This window comes from Manis javanica, chromosome 4, assembly GCF_040802235.1.
Source record: "Manis javanica isolate MJ-LG chromosome 4, MJ_LKY, whole genome shotgun sequence".
Lineage (NCBI taxonomy): Eukaryota > Metazoa > Chordata > Mammalia > Pholidota > Manidae > Manis > Manis javanica.
Genome location: NC_133159.1, coordinates 59,520,836 through 59,538,832, shown reverse-complemented (window position 1 = coordinate 59,538,832; position 17,997 = coordinate 59,520,836). Strand labels below are relative to the sequence as shown.

Genomic DNA, 17,997 nt, shown 5'->3' with positions numbered 1-17,997 from the left:
CTTATTTCTGCTCTTATTTTTATTATGTCCCTACTTTTACTAACTTAGGGTTTCATTGGTTCTTCTTTTTCTAGTTTCTTTAGTTGTGAGTTTAGATTGTTTATTTGGGATTGTTCTTGTTTCTTGAGGTAGGCATGTATTTCTATGTACTTCCCTCTTAAAACCACTTTTGCAGCATCCCACATATTTTGAACTGTTGTGTTTCTGTTTTCATTTGTCTCCATGTATTGTTTAATTTCCTCTTTAAATCGATCATTGATCCATTGATTATTTAGAAACATGTTATTTAGCCTCCCTGTGTTTGTGGGCTTTTATTGTTTTCTTTATGTAATTGATTTCTAATTTCTACCATTGTGATTTGAAAAGATACTTGATACAATTTCCATCTTTTTGAAATTTCTGAGCTTTTTTGTGTCCTAATATATGTTCTATTCTGGAGAATGTTCCATATGCACTTGAGAAAAATGTGTATCCTGCCGGTTTGGTTGGAACATTCTGTATATGTATCTGTTAAATCCATCTGGTCTAATGTATCATTCAATACCTATGTTTCTTTATTTATTTTCTGTCTGGATGATATGTCCATTGATGCAAGTGGGGTGTTAAAATACCCTAATATTGCTGTCTATTTCCCACTTTAGGTCTGTTAGTATTTGTTTTATATATTTAGGTGCTCTTATATTGGGTGCAGAGATATTTATGTTTATTGTATACTCTTGTTAGACTGATCCCTTTATCATTATGTAATGTCCCTTTTTATCACTTATTACTTTCTTTGTTTTGAAGTCTATTTTGTCTGATATAAGTACCACAACTCCTTTTTTTTTCCTCCTTTTTATTGGCATGAAATATCTTTTCCATACTTACACTTTCATCTATATCTTCACTTTAGTCTGTGTATATTTTTAGCTCTGAAGTAAGTCAGAATCTTGTAGGCAATGTATAGATGGGTTTTGTCTCTTTATTCTGCCCCCTATGTCTTTTGATTGGTGTATCTAGTCTGTTTACATTCAAGGTAATTACTGATAGGTATGTACTTATCAACATTTTATTGTTTTCTGGTTGTTTTTGTATTCCTTTCTGTGCCTTTCTTCCTCTCTGTTCTCTTGTGAATTTGATGGTTTTATCTAGTGTGATGTTTGGATTCCTTTTTTAAAAATTTTGTCTATCTATTATAGGCTTTAGGTTTGTGGTTACCATTAGGTTCATAGATAGTTTCCTACATATATAACAGTCTATATTAAGTTGATGGTCACTATTTCCAACACAATCTAAGAGTACTACTTATTTATTATTTTTCCTCCTCCACATTTTATTTATAAGATGTCATAGTCTACATTTTTTATGTGTTCCTTGACTGATACTGTGTATAGTTGAGTTTACTACTTTTTTTTAAACTTCATACTTGCTTTGTAAGTAATTGGTCTACTACGTTTACTGTAGTTTTATTCTCACTGATGAAAAATATTAGGCTTAATAACATTTCTAACTACAGAAGTGCCTTTAACATATCCTATCAGGCTGGTTTAGTGGTGATTAATTCTTTTAATTTTCATTTATATAGGTAACTAGTAATCTTTCCTTCAATTCTAAATGATAACCTTGCTAGGTAGAGATTTCTTGGTTTTAGGTTCTTTCCTTTCAATGTATTAAATATTTCATGCCAATTCTTTCTGGCCTGTAAAGTTTCTGTTGAGAAATCTGCTGATAGCCTTATAGAGTTTTCCTTATAGGTAACTCTTTGCCTCTCTCTTGCTCCTTTTAATATTCTTTCTTTATCTTTAATCTTTGCCATTTTAATTGTAGTATGTCTTGATGTTGTCTTCCTGGGGTTCCTTTTTTTAGGGGCTCTCTGGGCTTCCAGGACCTATGTGTCTATTTTCTTCCCCAGATTGGGGAAGTTTTCAGTTATTATTTCTTCAAAGAGTTTCTACTCCTTTGTCTGTGTCTTCTCCTTCTAAGACCACTATTATGCAAATATTGTTTTGTTTGGAGTTGTCACACAGCTCTCGACATCATCTCAGTTTTAGAAATTCTTTTTTCTTTCTGTTCCTCAATTTCATTGTTTTCCTATTCTCTAAAATACAGCTCATTTATTGTCTTCTTGACCTCCAGCAATCTACTCCATTGCATCCACTGTATTTTTCATTTTGGTTATTGTATTCTTTGGTTCTGAGTGGCTCTTTTTCAAATCTTGTATCTCTGCTGAAAACATCCTTGAGATCCTCTTTAGGTCAGTGAGCATCTTTGTGTCTGTTACTTTGAAATATTTATCAAGAAGATTATTTCTATCTCATTTAGCCTTCTTTCTGGTGTCTTGTTCTTTTTGCCTCCTCATTTTGTCAGGATTTCTGTGTTTCTTCCTTTGGATTAGACATACCAAGTATACCTCCTGTTCTAGAAAGTAATGGCTTTATGAAGAAGGAGTCCTGTGGTGCCCAGAAGCTCAAGATTCTCTGCTCACCAGTGCCTGGTTCTCCTTTGTGGTGGAACCACAGTTGCTGTTAGTGGGCTGTGGGTGGGACTGCCTTTCTTCCTGTCCGGGCAGTGCCTGATCTCTGTCAGCAGAGACTGACATCTCATCTCTGCACCCTTTGTGTGCCTTGAGGAGCTTCTGCTGGGATTTGTTGTTGGTGGGGCCTAATGGGCCAACAGGGTGGGGTGGTGCACAGGTAAGCATGAAGTGGTCTGGGCCACTAGCAAGGTGGAAGGAGCATTTGGAGATGGCTCCTGCAGGTACATCTGTATTTGGGCTGAGAGAGGTCTGGAAAGCTGGAAAATCCTCCCTCTGCTTTCTAGGTAGCAAAGTCTGAGGTTGCTGTGCCAGTTCAGCCAGGTAGGTGGGCTGGTGCTCAGGGAAGCACCTCAGGACTGAGCCACCAGCAAGGGGGATGGAGGGTTTGGGGCTGGCTCTCATGAACACTGAATCACTTGGCTAAGGGAGAGCTAGGGAAGAATTGTCCTGCCTCTTCTCTAGAGAGATCTCCTTCTAACTCTTGACCCTGTGGCACACTTCCTGCTGCCGGTAAATCTTCCAAATGGCCTCCTCTGTGTTGGGTATCATCAGGATCCACAGAGCATGTCTGTCTTCCACAAGTGATGAGAGTCTTAGCCTCCCAAAGTGCCCCAACTCTCCGTGGTGTCCAGCCCCATTCATCACCAAAAGCCCAGTGCAGTTTGGACTTGTGTTCCCAGAGCAGATCTCCGGGGCCAGACTCCACAACCCTTGAGTGCTTATCCCCTCTCTGCTCCATTCTGCTACCCACTGCTTGTTGGGCTGGTGGGGAGAAGGGCTTGGCTGCCATTAATCATGGCTCTCCCACTTTACCTTTCTCTGTGTGGTCCTCTTTTCTTCACCAGGGGTAGATGGTCTTTTCTGTCATCTTCTAATCATTTTCAGTGTGAGTTGTATTCACTGTAGTTGCTTCTCTAGTGTGTATGTGAGAGGAGGTTTCTGTCCTTCCTATTCTGCCATCTTTTGCTCTCTCCTAATCAATTTTTTAAATATCTGTTTAATAACTCTTAATATATTAATGAATGATTTCCAACATAGGGTTAAATGTTGTCAAACTGCAAATAACTGTCTTAATTCCCAACACATTTGGCATGTAAGAAATATCAGTGTCATATCTGAAGTGTGAAACTTGATGGAGAAGATAATAAGATGAAAATAAAAAACCCTTATTTGTTGATTGTTTTTTGACCTTAGAATTGTTTGAAATCTAAGCATATTAGTTATAATAAAAATCAAAAAGATCTCAGGATGTAATTTCTGAAGTAAGGCATTTTACCATGACCCAGAAATATTCAAATCCTTTTTATTTATTACACAGGCTTAGATTTTATGAAATTTGCTCAAGAAATAAAATGTTTAATCATTACAACTATGTTTATTTAAAATTTGCTTTGAAGTAGCTCCCAACATTGAAGTAGAAATATAGAAATTTATGTTTGCATATATATTACACATCTATTATGCTTTATATAAAGTTTATAATAAATACAGTAAAATATAATTTGTAATTATATAATCATAATTTTATATTGTATACAATTTAAATCATATATAATATATGATATAAATTATTTAAATAAATATATTTACTTCTTTCAGTGTTCAGCCAGGGTACAAAAGACACTGTAGTCATTTTCTTAAAAAAGGACCTTTGAAAAGAAAAGATTTTTAAAATCAAAGACTTTTACAAAAAAAAATTAGGGAAATTGGATGCTTAGAGTTGCTGGCACAGTTGAAGAAACAGGCTCTAGTCTGGGCCTCTGGTAATGAATCCTAGAGCAACCTTGCAGAACTTCTACTTTAACACAGTTAGAAAGAAGTGAAATCAGGACATGACTTTCCTACTTACTGCAGGAGCACACCACCCCAGCCACTGCAAGAATTTTTGTCATATGAGCCACAAAATACCTGCTTGATTGTCATGATCAAAATAAATACAGTATGGCCCACCACCTCTTCCTACCTCCTAATTCTGATTGACAGACAAAACCTTAGTCACTTTTAGAATCTTAGCTGAAAGGAGTTATGGGAAATAATTTTTTTTAACTCTACATCCTCTGAAATACAAAATGATGCATAAAAATTAGAAGACTGAGGGAACCAATCTGGATCCACTATAGTTTGCAACTAGCAGAGTCAGGATTTGGCCACAAATAGTGATTCCTGGGCCAAATTTATAGCTGACTCTGTGAAGAGGGTTTAAATCTAAGGCTAGACTATGCTATAGTCTCCTTAATTCCAGACATTATTAAGGAAAAGCCACTAAGCCTAGTGCTATAGTAACACAAATCTTGGAGCATGCATGGGAATAAGGCAGTGCCCTCAAAAAATTGTGACTAGCTTTGAGAAGTAGTAGGAGGAAAATGACTTGTTGCCCAAAGAGAATTCTCAGCAGTATGCCCTGGCTTCCTTGCATCCCATCTCCAGTAAACTAAGTAGTTGCAGTGTTGAGATAGTTTTCTCTAGCTACAGAATTTCTTTGCCATACTTTATGCCACTTCTCTTAGATAACATTTGGCTGCATTTTCTAGAGCAGGTGGCACTTGAGAATCAAAAATACCTTGAGACAAATGAACATCCCTTTGCTTATAGTCTGGCCTATATAAAGAATGTTAAACTAGCAGGTGTCCACCCCCAGAAGCATTCTGCCCACAAACCAAAAAGAGATACTTCTTTTCCACTGGGAATGTATTTTAGGTTTGAAGGACTGGAGAAGAGAGGAAAGTTCTTGAAATACTAGCACTGTTAGGGACATAGTGTGTGCAAGTGGACATGCTGTCCCAAATTTTACTGTTCTACCACAAAGACAGTATCTGTCTAGGCAACATGGGGCTTTACACACACATACTACCATCACCAACGCCACTGGAACATGATTAGAAATCTCTTTGTTTTCTTTAAGCCCAGAATGCCAGGAGGTTAAAACAAAGAATCTATGTCAGTATTGCGAAATTCTCGCTTACTTTATTTAAAGCTGTGTTCTAAAGTAGGTGATTCCTTCTGTTTTCAGAGTGCTGTTATGAATAATAGAGTAACAAAAGTAGCCACCTTTTGGGGGGATCCTTGAAGACAAAAAGAAGTCATGCAAAACATCTCTAGGTCTAATAAAAATAACCAGTTCAATTAAATGCATCTTTAAAAACCACATGTGAAAAGAATGGGACTTCATTCTTCTACTGTATTTTAATATTTGTTAGTAAAACTCATCAAGTAGAGCCAAAGCTAAGAAGAGAAAGGGAAGAAACAGATTAAATTCAGCATGGTTTGCAGTACCATAACTTGTTTTTTTGAGTCAAAGCTTTCAATTGAACCTTCAAATCAGCAGTAATAAGCTCAGATAAAATGCATTCTCAGAGGCATATAGCATTAAGCTATTAGTGAACTATTTGAATGTGTGCTTATTAAAAAATAACAAATAATCTTGTTATCAAGGTCAGTAAAAATTTTTATATTAAAAATATCTATAGATGTGGATATTGAAGGGTATTTGAGTGTTAGCACATTATTTTTGAAGACATAAATAGCAATGAATAACTAATGTAAATATTTCACAGGCTAATCATTTGAAGATTTGTATTAATCTCTATATATTTAGACAATTTGAATGTGTTTTTAAGTGTTAGATGTCATTTGAAAGTCAATACAAATATTATACTTAAAGCAAACTAATGAAAATATACGTTTTATTGTTAATATACATCATTATCAAATATGTGTGTGTGTGTCTGTGTGCGTGTGTGTGCACCCATGTGCATGAGGTGTTGCAGGGAGGTGGAAATCATGTTGGGATATTTCTTTATGAGATAGATATTAAGTTAACTATACTTAAAACCACTTCTATTTTCATTCAACAAATATTTATTGATTATGTTCTACATGTGCAACAATGTGGTAATGATTATTTAGCTGTCATTAAGGCTACATATGCCTTTAATGAAATCCAAATTGCTAAATTTGAGGTTGAAAATTGGATGTTATTATTCACAGTTCAGAAGGATCTGTGTTTTGCAAAGCAATTCTTTTAAAATGCCATCTCTAATACATTTGATACTTTATAGATCATAGAGATTTGATGGATAGATATATTTTCACTTAAAGTTTATGGCCTTTCTTTCTAAATATCTTTTAATGTGCACAAAATTAAACAAAACAAACAGTATAGGATACTATTATATCAACACCCCCTTCCATGTACCCCCCAGAGAGGGATTATTATTTACTGTATCTGTTTTAAAAATGAAATCTCTATTTTCCTTCCACTGAACCTCTCAACTGAGAATCATATTATAATACTGTCCAGAATTATTTCCTTGCTGACTGCCTTCTCCAGCTGAGTCAGCCCAAACCACCATCCTTCCCTACTTCCCATATTTATACTTTCCAAGTATTGCTCCATTTGAGATCCATGTGGTTTATTTCCTTTGTCAGGCTGCAATCTGCTCTTGTCTGCTCTGTCCAGAAGCCATTGCTTATATCAGATTTTTCTGGCAGAACTAATATCCCTTGAGTGACTGTGCTAATGTCCACTGGCCTTACAAAGATTACAAACTCACACTGTTCGGACCAGGATGAAACTTTGAACAAAACCTCTTATATAGTTGGAGGAACAGAAGAGAGCTGTAATACGAATAGACTTAAAATTTGCTACTAAATCGCACTATGAAACTTAACACCAGCTGTATTTTCTTGGGTCCATTCAGAATGTTTCCCTAACTTTTGGTCTCTGATTTATGATGAGAATTCCCTTTCTTTCAGGGAAATATTCATCTCAGCCCAGAGCAGTGTGGCATTACTTTATAAGCTCAATGGAAAAATCACATAAAAATATAAAAGGCCACATTCAATGCATTGTTTGCAGCTTCCCAAAAACTTCCATTCTTAGTGAAAGGATGTTCTTAGCCTTTCACTGACATTTTCCAGGTTTGGAAAGCCAGCTTTTTCAAGATTCAACTGACCTCATCTTAACATAAGAAGCAGTAGTGATGTATATGACACAATCTTTTTATGAGATTCAATTTGGTCAAAACTAAAACTTTTCATGATTACACTAACTTCTCTTTACTAATAAACTAAAGTTCAGTGAACTACAAATGTGACTCTTGTGTGATCAGAGTGCTCCCAAGGAATATGTGCTGCAGTATCTCAGGATGAGGGGAAATTGAATAAAGGATGTTTTTAAATCGTTCTTGCTTTCTCTCCAAAAACAAAAGCACAGTCTTCTAGACTGTTTTCTCACAATTTGAAATATTACAAGAAAGTGAAAATCTTTCTTCCAAAGAAGTATCTGTTGTTGTTTATTTAATCATATCAAGTGGTTCAAAGATATCTTTTTTATCTTTGATTTTAATGTTTAGTGTATTAGGGTTATCAATAGGTCTATAGATTTATATCTGTCAATCTATACCTATGTCGATATTGATCTATACCTAGATATATATCTATATATGTATTTAGATATAGATATGTAGACAGTGTTCACTGTGGCTCTGGGCTTGGGTCTCTGAAGGGTCGCTGTCTTGGGTGCATGGAGCTCTGCTGTGGCCTAAATGATTCTTCTAATCCTGCACTGTATTGAAGTGCTGGGGACTGGGCCATGTTGCAAACAGATCATTTTTTGTTGTTAGGAAAAGTGAGAGAGAGAGAGAGAGTCATTTTAAGGAATTGGCTCACATGATTGTGAAGGCTAGGCAAGTTCCAAGTCTTCAGGGTAGACCCAGGGAAGAGTTGCAGTTTGAGTCCAAAAGCAGTTTGCTGGCAGAACTCTTGTTTTTTTTGTTGTTCTATTAAAGCCTTCAAATGATTGAATGAAGCCCACCCACATTACAGATGGTAATCTGATTTACTCAAAGTCTACTGATTTAAATATTAAACTTGTCTAAGAAAATAGCTTCACAAAAAATTCTAGAATAATGTTTCACCAAATATTGGGTACCATGGGCCAGCCAAACTGACATATAAAATTAACCATCACACTCAGTAAGTTGATCAGTTCTGACACTTTCAAGTATAAAATTGTAAGTCACATTGTTCTATGATTAGTAGATGATAACATGATATTATACAAAGATTTGTATATAGAAAATTGGAGGATATGGCTGAGGGCTCAATGGTGAAAGTATAAACATAATACCACAGTTGTGCTCTGATTGATAAAGTAGTCTGGGTGGTGCTGTCCTACACAAAAGTTAAATTCGGTCTTAAGTATTGTGCTAATTCATACTGAGAAACTGGCGTCCTAATGGTATTTGAGGAAAATGAAAGCCACCTACCTTTGAGAGGACAGACTCTGTAGAAAATCTGGGGTTAAGGAGGGAAAAATCACAGTCTGAATCTGCTTAGAAAGGGTAATTTGAAATACTGAACTAAAGAAGGCATCATTCCTCAGCTTTGCTCATCCTTCACCACACTTCCCCATGTTCTTGCCTACTTTTCTACTTTTTTTCCTTTTCTCAAACATTGCTTCTCATATTCTAATATTTTAAAACAAACACACACATATACACACATTTTCCCTCTAATATCCTACTGTAGCTCCCAAGTCCATTCACCAAGTATAGCAGCTCTAGATCTTACTCCAACAACTCAGATGTACAATAAGTCTTGTTCACTTTCTCCACTTCACATGAATTTCTGATCTTTAGTCACTGTTCACTTGGGTTGGCTATAAACCCATTTTTTTTGTCTGGCTTTCTCCAATTCCAAAGCTGAGTCAGAGTTGCAGAGTCTCATGTGGCACCATGACTTAGGCCATTGGTCCACACACTTTGCTGGTACTGGTAAGTCCATAATCCTCATCACCATAAAACCCTTGGGTGTGATGGCTCTCTGCGCCTCTCCGCCAGGTCGGCACTCTTGACTGTGGTTCCTTGCATACAGTCTTCCTAGATGCATCATGTGGTAAGGCTAAGCATATGATACTAACTCCCAAGTTGCTGAAGAATAAATACATTAATATCCAAAACACTAAGTGAAGTAGGTCAGAGACTCATTCTGGGTCATTGCCTCAGATGGCTTCTTTCCAAAAAGAAGAAAGTATTGAAGAAAATGTAGGTCATGGAGGTAATGCTAAAACAAATAACTTAGGGAGAAGGAAAAATAAAAAAGGAACACTAGAAAAAGTAGGGAGAGAAGTTTTGGAGAAACCCCAAATTCCTCTCCAAAAACCTATTTAAGTGGGGAACCTGAGAGGATTACAAGGAATGTGAAGTGTGGTTGTGAATGAGGCAGGTTGGAAAAGGGTGATGATTTTCAGTGGAGACATCATTTAAGACTTAAAAACACAAATGGTGGGTACAGATATAGCACTCATACTGACTAGAAGTATTCCCAAAAGTTGAGAATCCAAAACCTTTACATCTTTTCCAATGAACCACCCCTAGTTGAAGAGCTTTTTCAGGTGGAGGGCACAGGAAGCAGGGAAGTGGAGGATAAAACCCTGAGGTCCCAGGCAATGTAATCAGCAACTTATTGAGAAAGATGTATATCTATTTTTTTCACTGTTGGGACATTGCATGCTTCTATTTCTTGTTCCTGGAAAGAAGCATTAGATCCATAACAAATAATAACCTATAAAATACTCTCTTTTTATCTTCTTTCCCTAACTCCCTCCAGTCTATAGAAATTATTTTCTTCTTTTCTCTTTTCCTATGTTTTTCATCACTCAACCTTTCACAACATCTATATATATATGTCACTTCATGTACATGGGTCAGTCTGACTGAATTATTAGCTACAAGGACTCAAAATTGTACTAATTATCTCTGTCCGGATACTGATCAGAACATACAAAACCAATGTTTTCTGGATACTATTCTAGCATTACACTTTGCTCATCTAAGTGACAGCATTAGACTGCTCAAAAAGAGGACTGACTCGGATCCCCACTAGTATAACTGAGGTGGTAGAGCCCTTGTTTTTCCATATTCATGGACAGATATGTTGTTTTTGCTGTCTAATATACCATTTTTTTCTATTCCTTTTGCTACCACCTAGTTCAGATTTTAAATTATTTAATGAAATAGTGCCTTTTTTCCCAGCTTCCCTGAGATATTTTTGACATATGACATATCTACATTTAAGGTGTACATCATGATGATTTTATACATGTATATATTGTTAAATGATTGCCAACATAAAGTTAGTTAACATCTCCATCCTCTCACATAATTACCTTTATATGTGTGTCTATGTGGTGATAACATTTAAGATCCTGACAGCTTTCAAGTATAAAACATGGTACTCTTAATTATAGTCCCCATACTGCACATTAGATCCCTAGAACTTATTCATCTTATAGGTGAAAATTGGGGAGAATCTAATATTTTGGTCAGAAAAAATTGTCTTCCTTCATGTTTGTTGCCAAGACCCATGTTCTCTTGAGTCAATGGGCATAGACTTAGTGATTTACTTCAGTACAGGGGGTTGAAGAAACCAAATAGCTATTAATGTATCATACTATTAGCTACACCATGTGCATAATATGTCAACTCAGATGCAGTTGAGGATTAGACAATTTGATGGAACTTTAGAAGAAAAAACTTGGAATATTAGAAATAAAACATGAAAGCAGTGGATATATGGAAAAATGTGAATTCTGGAAAAGAGAATAACTATTAGCTATAGTGAAGATATATTAAAAATAAGACTATGATTATCACTTTGCATTTTCAGATAATTATATGAGAGAATAAACCAAAAAAGTAGATTAAAAGGATAAAATAATAAGGCCCAGAGCCAATGATGTTGTTAACACAAGTAAAAATTGTGAAGTTAGGTCTATTTTGCTAATGCTCAAGTTGGATAATGAAAATGGAGAAGTGAAATAGATTGCCTTGTGTTATGGATAGACCATTGAATGTAGAATTAAACAAATTTATAGTTTCACTCTGCTGCTTAGCTATTCTATCGTCTTCTCCATATTAACAATTCTGAATCCCATTTTCTTGTCTGTAAAATAATTCCTCTTCACAGAATTACTAAAAAAGACTTACTGATCATCACCAAAGTGAAAACAACATAGCACATGGTAGATGTTCAGGAAAGGAAAAATAAATTACCTTCTTGTTGCTTATCCTAGTAGGAAGCACATAGATGGATGGATGTGCAAATTCCTGCCACAAACATTTCAGAAAGTTAGACAAATCTTTACCATTCTCTGAAATCCTTCTTTTGCACTAGCTCTTTGCAAAATTAGTAATTCTCTTACTCATACCAATAAGGTTTTTATGGAACAAAAGATTTCCATGACTGCAAACTATTAGAACTACTGTAATTTACAAAAGAAAGTTAGATTTTATGTGTATCATTACTTACATGTCATGAATATTCTTTATCTATCAGTCACCATTAAACTCTAATATATTTGAACATCCATGTTGTATCTTACTCACATTTTCATACCATATTATGTCTAATGCTGTGCCTAATACTTATTAAAATCTGATACAAATTGACTTAATAACAGTACTTTATGCATATTGGTATAATTATATTAATGAATCATTTTTTTCTCATGATCTTAAGTTCATAGTGTACTATGCTTTGCAAAAGAAGAAAAGAATGAAGCCAAATGGTTAATTTCTATAAAACCTAGTATGAGAAGCTAAAACAAATCTAGTAATTATAAATTCAGTAGCTAATATACTTTAGTTCAAGCTACATGCTAGATATTGTGCTACCTGCTTTTCATGCATTACTGACTTAATCCTCAAAATAACTCAATGAGATAGACACTATTGTTGCACTGTACAGATGAGAAAACTAAAGCTTAGAAAATTTGAATAACCAGCCCAAGATCATGCAGCTCATTTCACTATACACTGCAGCCTGAGAAAGCTGCATGTTGCTCTATTTAATTATCAGATTTATATAGCTACCATACGCTCCCACTCAGTAAGTCAAAACTAAATACGGAAAACAAATCTATGCAACAGAACAGAATAACTAATTCACACATTGTTTCTACGTATTTTCCTAGTAGCAAAGATAATAGCTGTATTTTTACTGATTACATCTTGATTATGAAAATTGCTTCCTATCCATATGTAGTAAATTATTAGAATTAACACATGTATTGAAAAATCATGGATCTAATATTTGTAATATAAAGTGAAAACAAGGTAGAAAGTTATGAAAACTAGGTAGGTGTGCATAATTCTTTACATTGTACAAGGGTGTCTTATTTTTAAGTATGTTTACTCATAGGTTAAATAGTACCCTTAAGTTTCTAAATTAATAGAATTCTTTGAAGTAATTAAAAGTTGATTGGAGAAAAGCTGTTCGGAATCTAAAATATTTTTAAATTGTGCATAAACCACATTAAAAAAAAATAATGCAGCATCAAAATGTGGCCATTGCTGGAAAATAACTTCCTCCAGTAGAAAGCAGTTAATTACCATGGCTACCATAACAAATTAAGAGTTAAATGAATCTGAGAAAGATTTCTCTTAGTTTCTCAGCTCTTTAATATTTTGTTTGTACTTTAGACCTATCAATTTATCAAGTACATTCACTTTAGCGACCACACAACTATAATTAAAATAATTATCCCCAGTGTCACAAGGCAGGGATGTAGAATTTTTCTCACCACAGGCAACAAGGTTGTTGTATGTTGTATATAATTTTTATACACATGGATCTTAAAGGTGATGGTGGAAATTACATATATAAAATACCTCCTTTTTATCTTCACTGCTTACCAGAAATTAATCTCCTAGTGTTTTAGATTTGTATTATCTTACATATTTCTCCAGCCAATGAATGGATAAGTTCTGCAAGTATTAATTTAAAAACTTTTACTTTCTCTCAGTAGAAATGACAGAAATTTCATATTGTGGAGTCCTAAGCAATAACATCAGTGTTTTCATTCTATTACCTTTAAGCTTGATAGAAAAAAGTTTTCTGATTATATTCTAAAAATCTTGCATTATAAGCAGGCTTTTACAAAGGCATAACCAGCCCCATAAACCGGCCTTCAATTTTCCCATTACCCTGTCACATTTTCTTGTTTTAAAAACATAAAATTAAATATGTTCTTTCTCAATGCAAATTTTGGGGGGGTTGTTTAAGCTCATGAGGAGCTGATCACTAAGTCAGTGATTCTTTTCTTCTTCCGGGTGGATCCTGATCTTAGGAAGGAATTAAAGCCTCAAGTTTCTGTCTAATAACAATGGAATTCCAGAAGTAAATAGAAAAAGAAATAAAACGTATTTCTAGTTTGGGAAGATAAAAAGAATCTGAGAGATAGAGTGTTGATAGCATTTGTCTCAGAAGGACTCTATGGGATCAGCTAAAGGGTAGTAAGTTTCTGTAGACTCTTTTCAAGAGAATTTTTCATTAGCGATGCTCATTTCTATAGGTGTTCAAATAAAAAGAATAGGGTATGATTCCATTGTACTTATCACATGTTGAAAATTGGATGAAGTATTTTTATTTGTTACTCTTCCTTCCTATCCTCTGAACCATTAACCTTAATCTTCCTTGGAATAAAGGGAAAAATTCAGATGAAATAAAGAGATATAATAGCAGGTATTGTGAATTTTTTTCTTTATCTTCCTAGAATTGTTTTAATATTTAACACAATTTAAAATATTTAGTGTCATTACTACTTTAATGTAAGCTTATTCTAGGCTTGCTGCTGTGATATTAAGGAATTTATCCAATCATGTTATAAAATTATTTTATATTTTATCTAGTTGAAAATGTGCTTATGGGAAAATAAGATTAAAATAATAGAATGCCACCTGTTTTCTAGACATGATAACCTTGTTTGATAATGTCACTTACTTACCTGGGAAGTTACTAAGTCATTCCAACCAGGATATTTTAACATTAGAATCTGTTACATATAATGTATTTTAAGTGGGAGAAAAAAATGGTCTAAAAGAAGCTAGAAATAGCTGCTTAACTATGCCATCTATTGGATTAAAATTAACCCAGCAAAGCAGGCCAGAAGGTAGTATAGAAAAGATCAACTCAGTAAAAATTAGGAGGCTTAGTTCATTGTCTCAGTTTAGCCACTATCCACCTCAGGGGCTTTGGCCATCTCTCTGTATTTCTAAGAAGTTGGAATATCTTTTTTCTAAAGTCTATTGTAACACTAATCTCCCATAATTAAGCTTCCCTTGCCAAATAACTTTCTGTATATTCTTGAATTGCATAAAGCATTTTTCTCTAAATTATCATCTAATAAGTAATAAGTTTCCTCTAATAAGTAAATCTTATATTGCAATGCTATGAAATACTCCTTTTGTTTAGATTTTATACACAGAGATGAATCATATTGAGTTGTTCTGATATATACTCAGTGTCTCATCTTATATTATAGAGTGTAAATAGTGTATTATTTATCTAGGTCCAGAATGGTTACTCATATTGCAGATATATCATATTTCCCAGTGTAATGGTTTACTTCTGAAAGTACTCAATTGACTATGGCCCAAAACATGAAAAATTACAACTAGAAGGAACGTTTCACTGAGGATGCCTCTAGTGAACTTAAGAGAGAATGTTTAACAGTATACAGTATTGAAATAGTCACTTAAAGAATGGACATAATGATTAGTTATAAAAATGAGAAAATTTTTCTGAATCTCTTTGTAACGAATTTCTCATCTTATGGGTATATGAGTACATGAAAAGGAAATGCAAAGTAATTTTAAAAAATACTATTTGTATCACCCATTCAGTTATTTTACTTACGCATTAAAGAGGTCCTAGCAGTTGTTTGGCTGTACATTTCATGTTCTTTTTTTTCCTCAAAATCTTAGTCTTTACTGAAGAGTGTTCTTTCTTTTCTAGAAATCCCTGCTACACTTAAAAAAAATTAGACTTATAATATTAGACGTATTTAGCAGAATGAGCCACAGATTTCAGAAAAGAGATGAAATAAGAAAAAAACTTGGCCCAGTGTATTTTTTCTAGTGCTGAAGAAAAATGGCATATGTAGAATGAAACAGATTTATTAGATGCACATAAGATGCGTATGTGTATATGTGCATGTGTGTGTGTGAGATTAAAGATTCTGTTGATATAATTTTGTATTTAAATAAACAAAGGAAAACAGCTTTAGAGAAGAAAGTCTAGTTTTAGAGATGCTATGAGTAAGTAAGCATTTTTTTAAGTCCAAGGCACAGTAGATATGTGCCTAAAAATGCCTTTTAGCCATTTTGCCTAAAAAATGTTAAATTTGGCATTTCTTTGAAATGAAACTAGAAACTCACACAAAGGAAACATATCAAACTTGGGTGTAAGTAGGAAAAAATGTTTAGCATATTTTAAAATTTCATGTAAAAACCTTTGAAAACCTTATATTTATGAATCTATCATACTTTTTTCCCAGACCACTTTTTTATTTTCGTATTCAATACATTTTTTTTTCCCCTGAAGTAGGGCCTTGTTCCATAGCAGTTCAGATAGTCTGGATATGTGTAGGACTTGTGAAGTTTCTGGAATAGATCATTTGTTTTATAAGTATGGTTTCACAGATCTTTAGTGTGCTAATTTCACATAATGAAATGTATAATATTCTTAATGTAAGTTAATTTTCTTCCTGTGTTATCATTGCAAAGCAGTTCTGCAATCAGTTGATTCATTGTAACCTACTTCTAAGAAGATGTGTGATTATTTCTGACCTTAATGATATTTCACTCAAATCATTGTATATATACTTAATAAGAGAAATGTTCTTATGTAGAGAATGGTTTCTTGAAGAAGCTGTATATAAAGTAAGCTTGAACCTTTTGAATTTACTTGTTACAAAGCAGCTGAATCTCTCTTACTGATGTCATGACAGGAAACAGGAAAATTTGATATGCCTAAATCTGTATTTATATCTATATTTTAATGACACTTTTGATTTTGATAGAGTAGGAAAGAACACTGAAAATACTAAATCTTAATGATATTCACAAGTGTGTCTAAAGATTTATTCAAAACTTAGAATCTCAAAGTAAATTAATCTCTAAACTACCATTGTTCTCAGTCATTCCATTCTTCTTTGTTGAAAAGTTTGATGAGTTCTTATTCTAAATGCATTGCTGTGTTCCTTAGTCATATTTTTATTTTAGCTTTCCATTCAAGGCAATGGGAAGAAATTTATAACCTGTCATTTTAGAGGCTAAATCCAATTATCTTAAAAATCAAAACCTTATTACTCAAGTCTTTCTTTCCTTCTTTCTCTCCTAGCCTCCCAGTTTCATAGTTGGGATTGAGAACTGATATCTGAAATGCAATATGAGTAACTTAAACTAACGTAGTTAGCAATATCTACTGAACTTTTCCTACATAATGAGGCATGCCTATGAATAAAGGACTTTGGAGAAGCGGACAGTGAAAATTTCACATTGCATGTTCCTGGGTCACTGCTTCTTCAAATTGAATTTGAGTGTGCCAATACATCTCAGCTTTCCATGCTACAGAACAGTGTAGCAGAAAAAGTTCACTGTGAAATTTCAAATCTACCTCTGAGATGGAACTCCTGCTACTTTTCTCTATCTAGTAAGTTTTTGATATCATTTACAAGCAATTAACCTTTTGACTCTATGCTATTGTTACCTTTCTTAACTGTTCTTTCATTTTCCCATTTTTATAAATAGCTTAAACCCAATGTATCAGCTAATATTTATCTTTACATTTCTTTATTTTTTTTTCAGCTAAATGCAGTGACTTTAGAAAAGTTGCAGTCTAGATTTTTTTCCTGCTCAAAAACTACGTGTAGATCATACTTTTAGGGGGTAAATTCATTTTTATCTTAGTTATATATAGGTTTTTGCTGTCATCTGGCAGTTCTTATTAATCTTACATTTTGTTTTCCATGAAATGTTTCCAAAAATCTGCTCTTAGTAAACCTAACACTATTCTTTTCAGTTATGAATGTAAATCTCTATACTAAGGTAAAGATCTTTAATATGAACTTGCTCACCTTTCCTCTTTCTTGGCTATGAAACATCTACCTCCATCCTGTCTCCTTCATTTTCCAGTCCATACCTTCATCCACATACTAATCCTCTTCTGTTGTCATTACCTTTGTAATAATCTACCTTTCTCTCCATGTTTAGAAATAAGTTTCAAGTTTTCACATCCTAAGGAGGATGTCAGCAAATCCTGCTGTTCCTTAAAGTTATTTCTATTTTTCTGTTGTTTTTTTTCTTCAATTCAAAATATTCATGGTAAAATAATCTATGTCTTCTGCCAAACTTTTCTCATCACTTACTTTTTATAGTTGGATTTTTGTTTTGTTGTGAAATTGTTCTCTTAAGTATCAATCGTGGCTTCATATTCACCTTATATGCCCAACCATCATCTCCAAAACATTCAACATTGACTGTCATTTTTTTCCTCTGAAAACTTCATCATTTACTTCTGTGAGTCATTTGTAATTTAGTACCCTTAAGGACAAGATAGATACAGTAACAGATACCACCAAATTATATTAGTTTAACAAAATAAAGGTTTATTTTTTACTACTCTATACTCGGGTTGGC

General features: G+C 34.0%; 1 protein-coding gene across 4 annotated transcripts in view; it reads left to right on the top strand.

Moving 5' to 3' along the window:
* The window catches only part of NEGR1 (neuronal growth regulator 1), a 923,904-nt gene that overhangs the window by 176,364 nt on the left and 729,543 nt on the right, over positions 1–17,997 (top strand). The window lies entirely within an intron of this gene.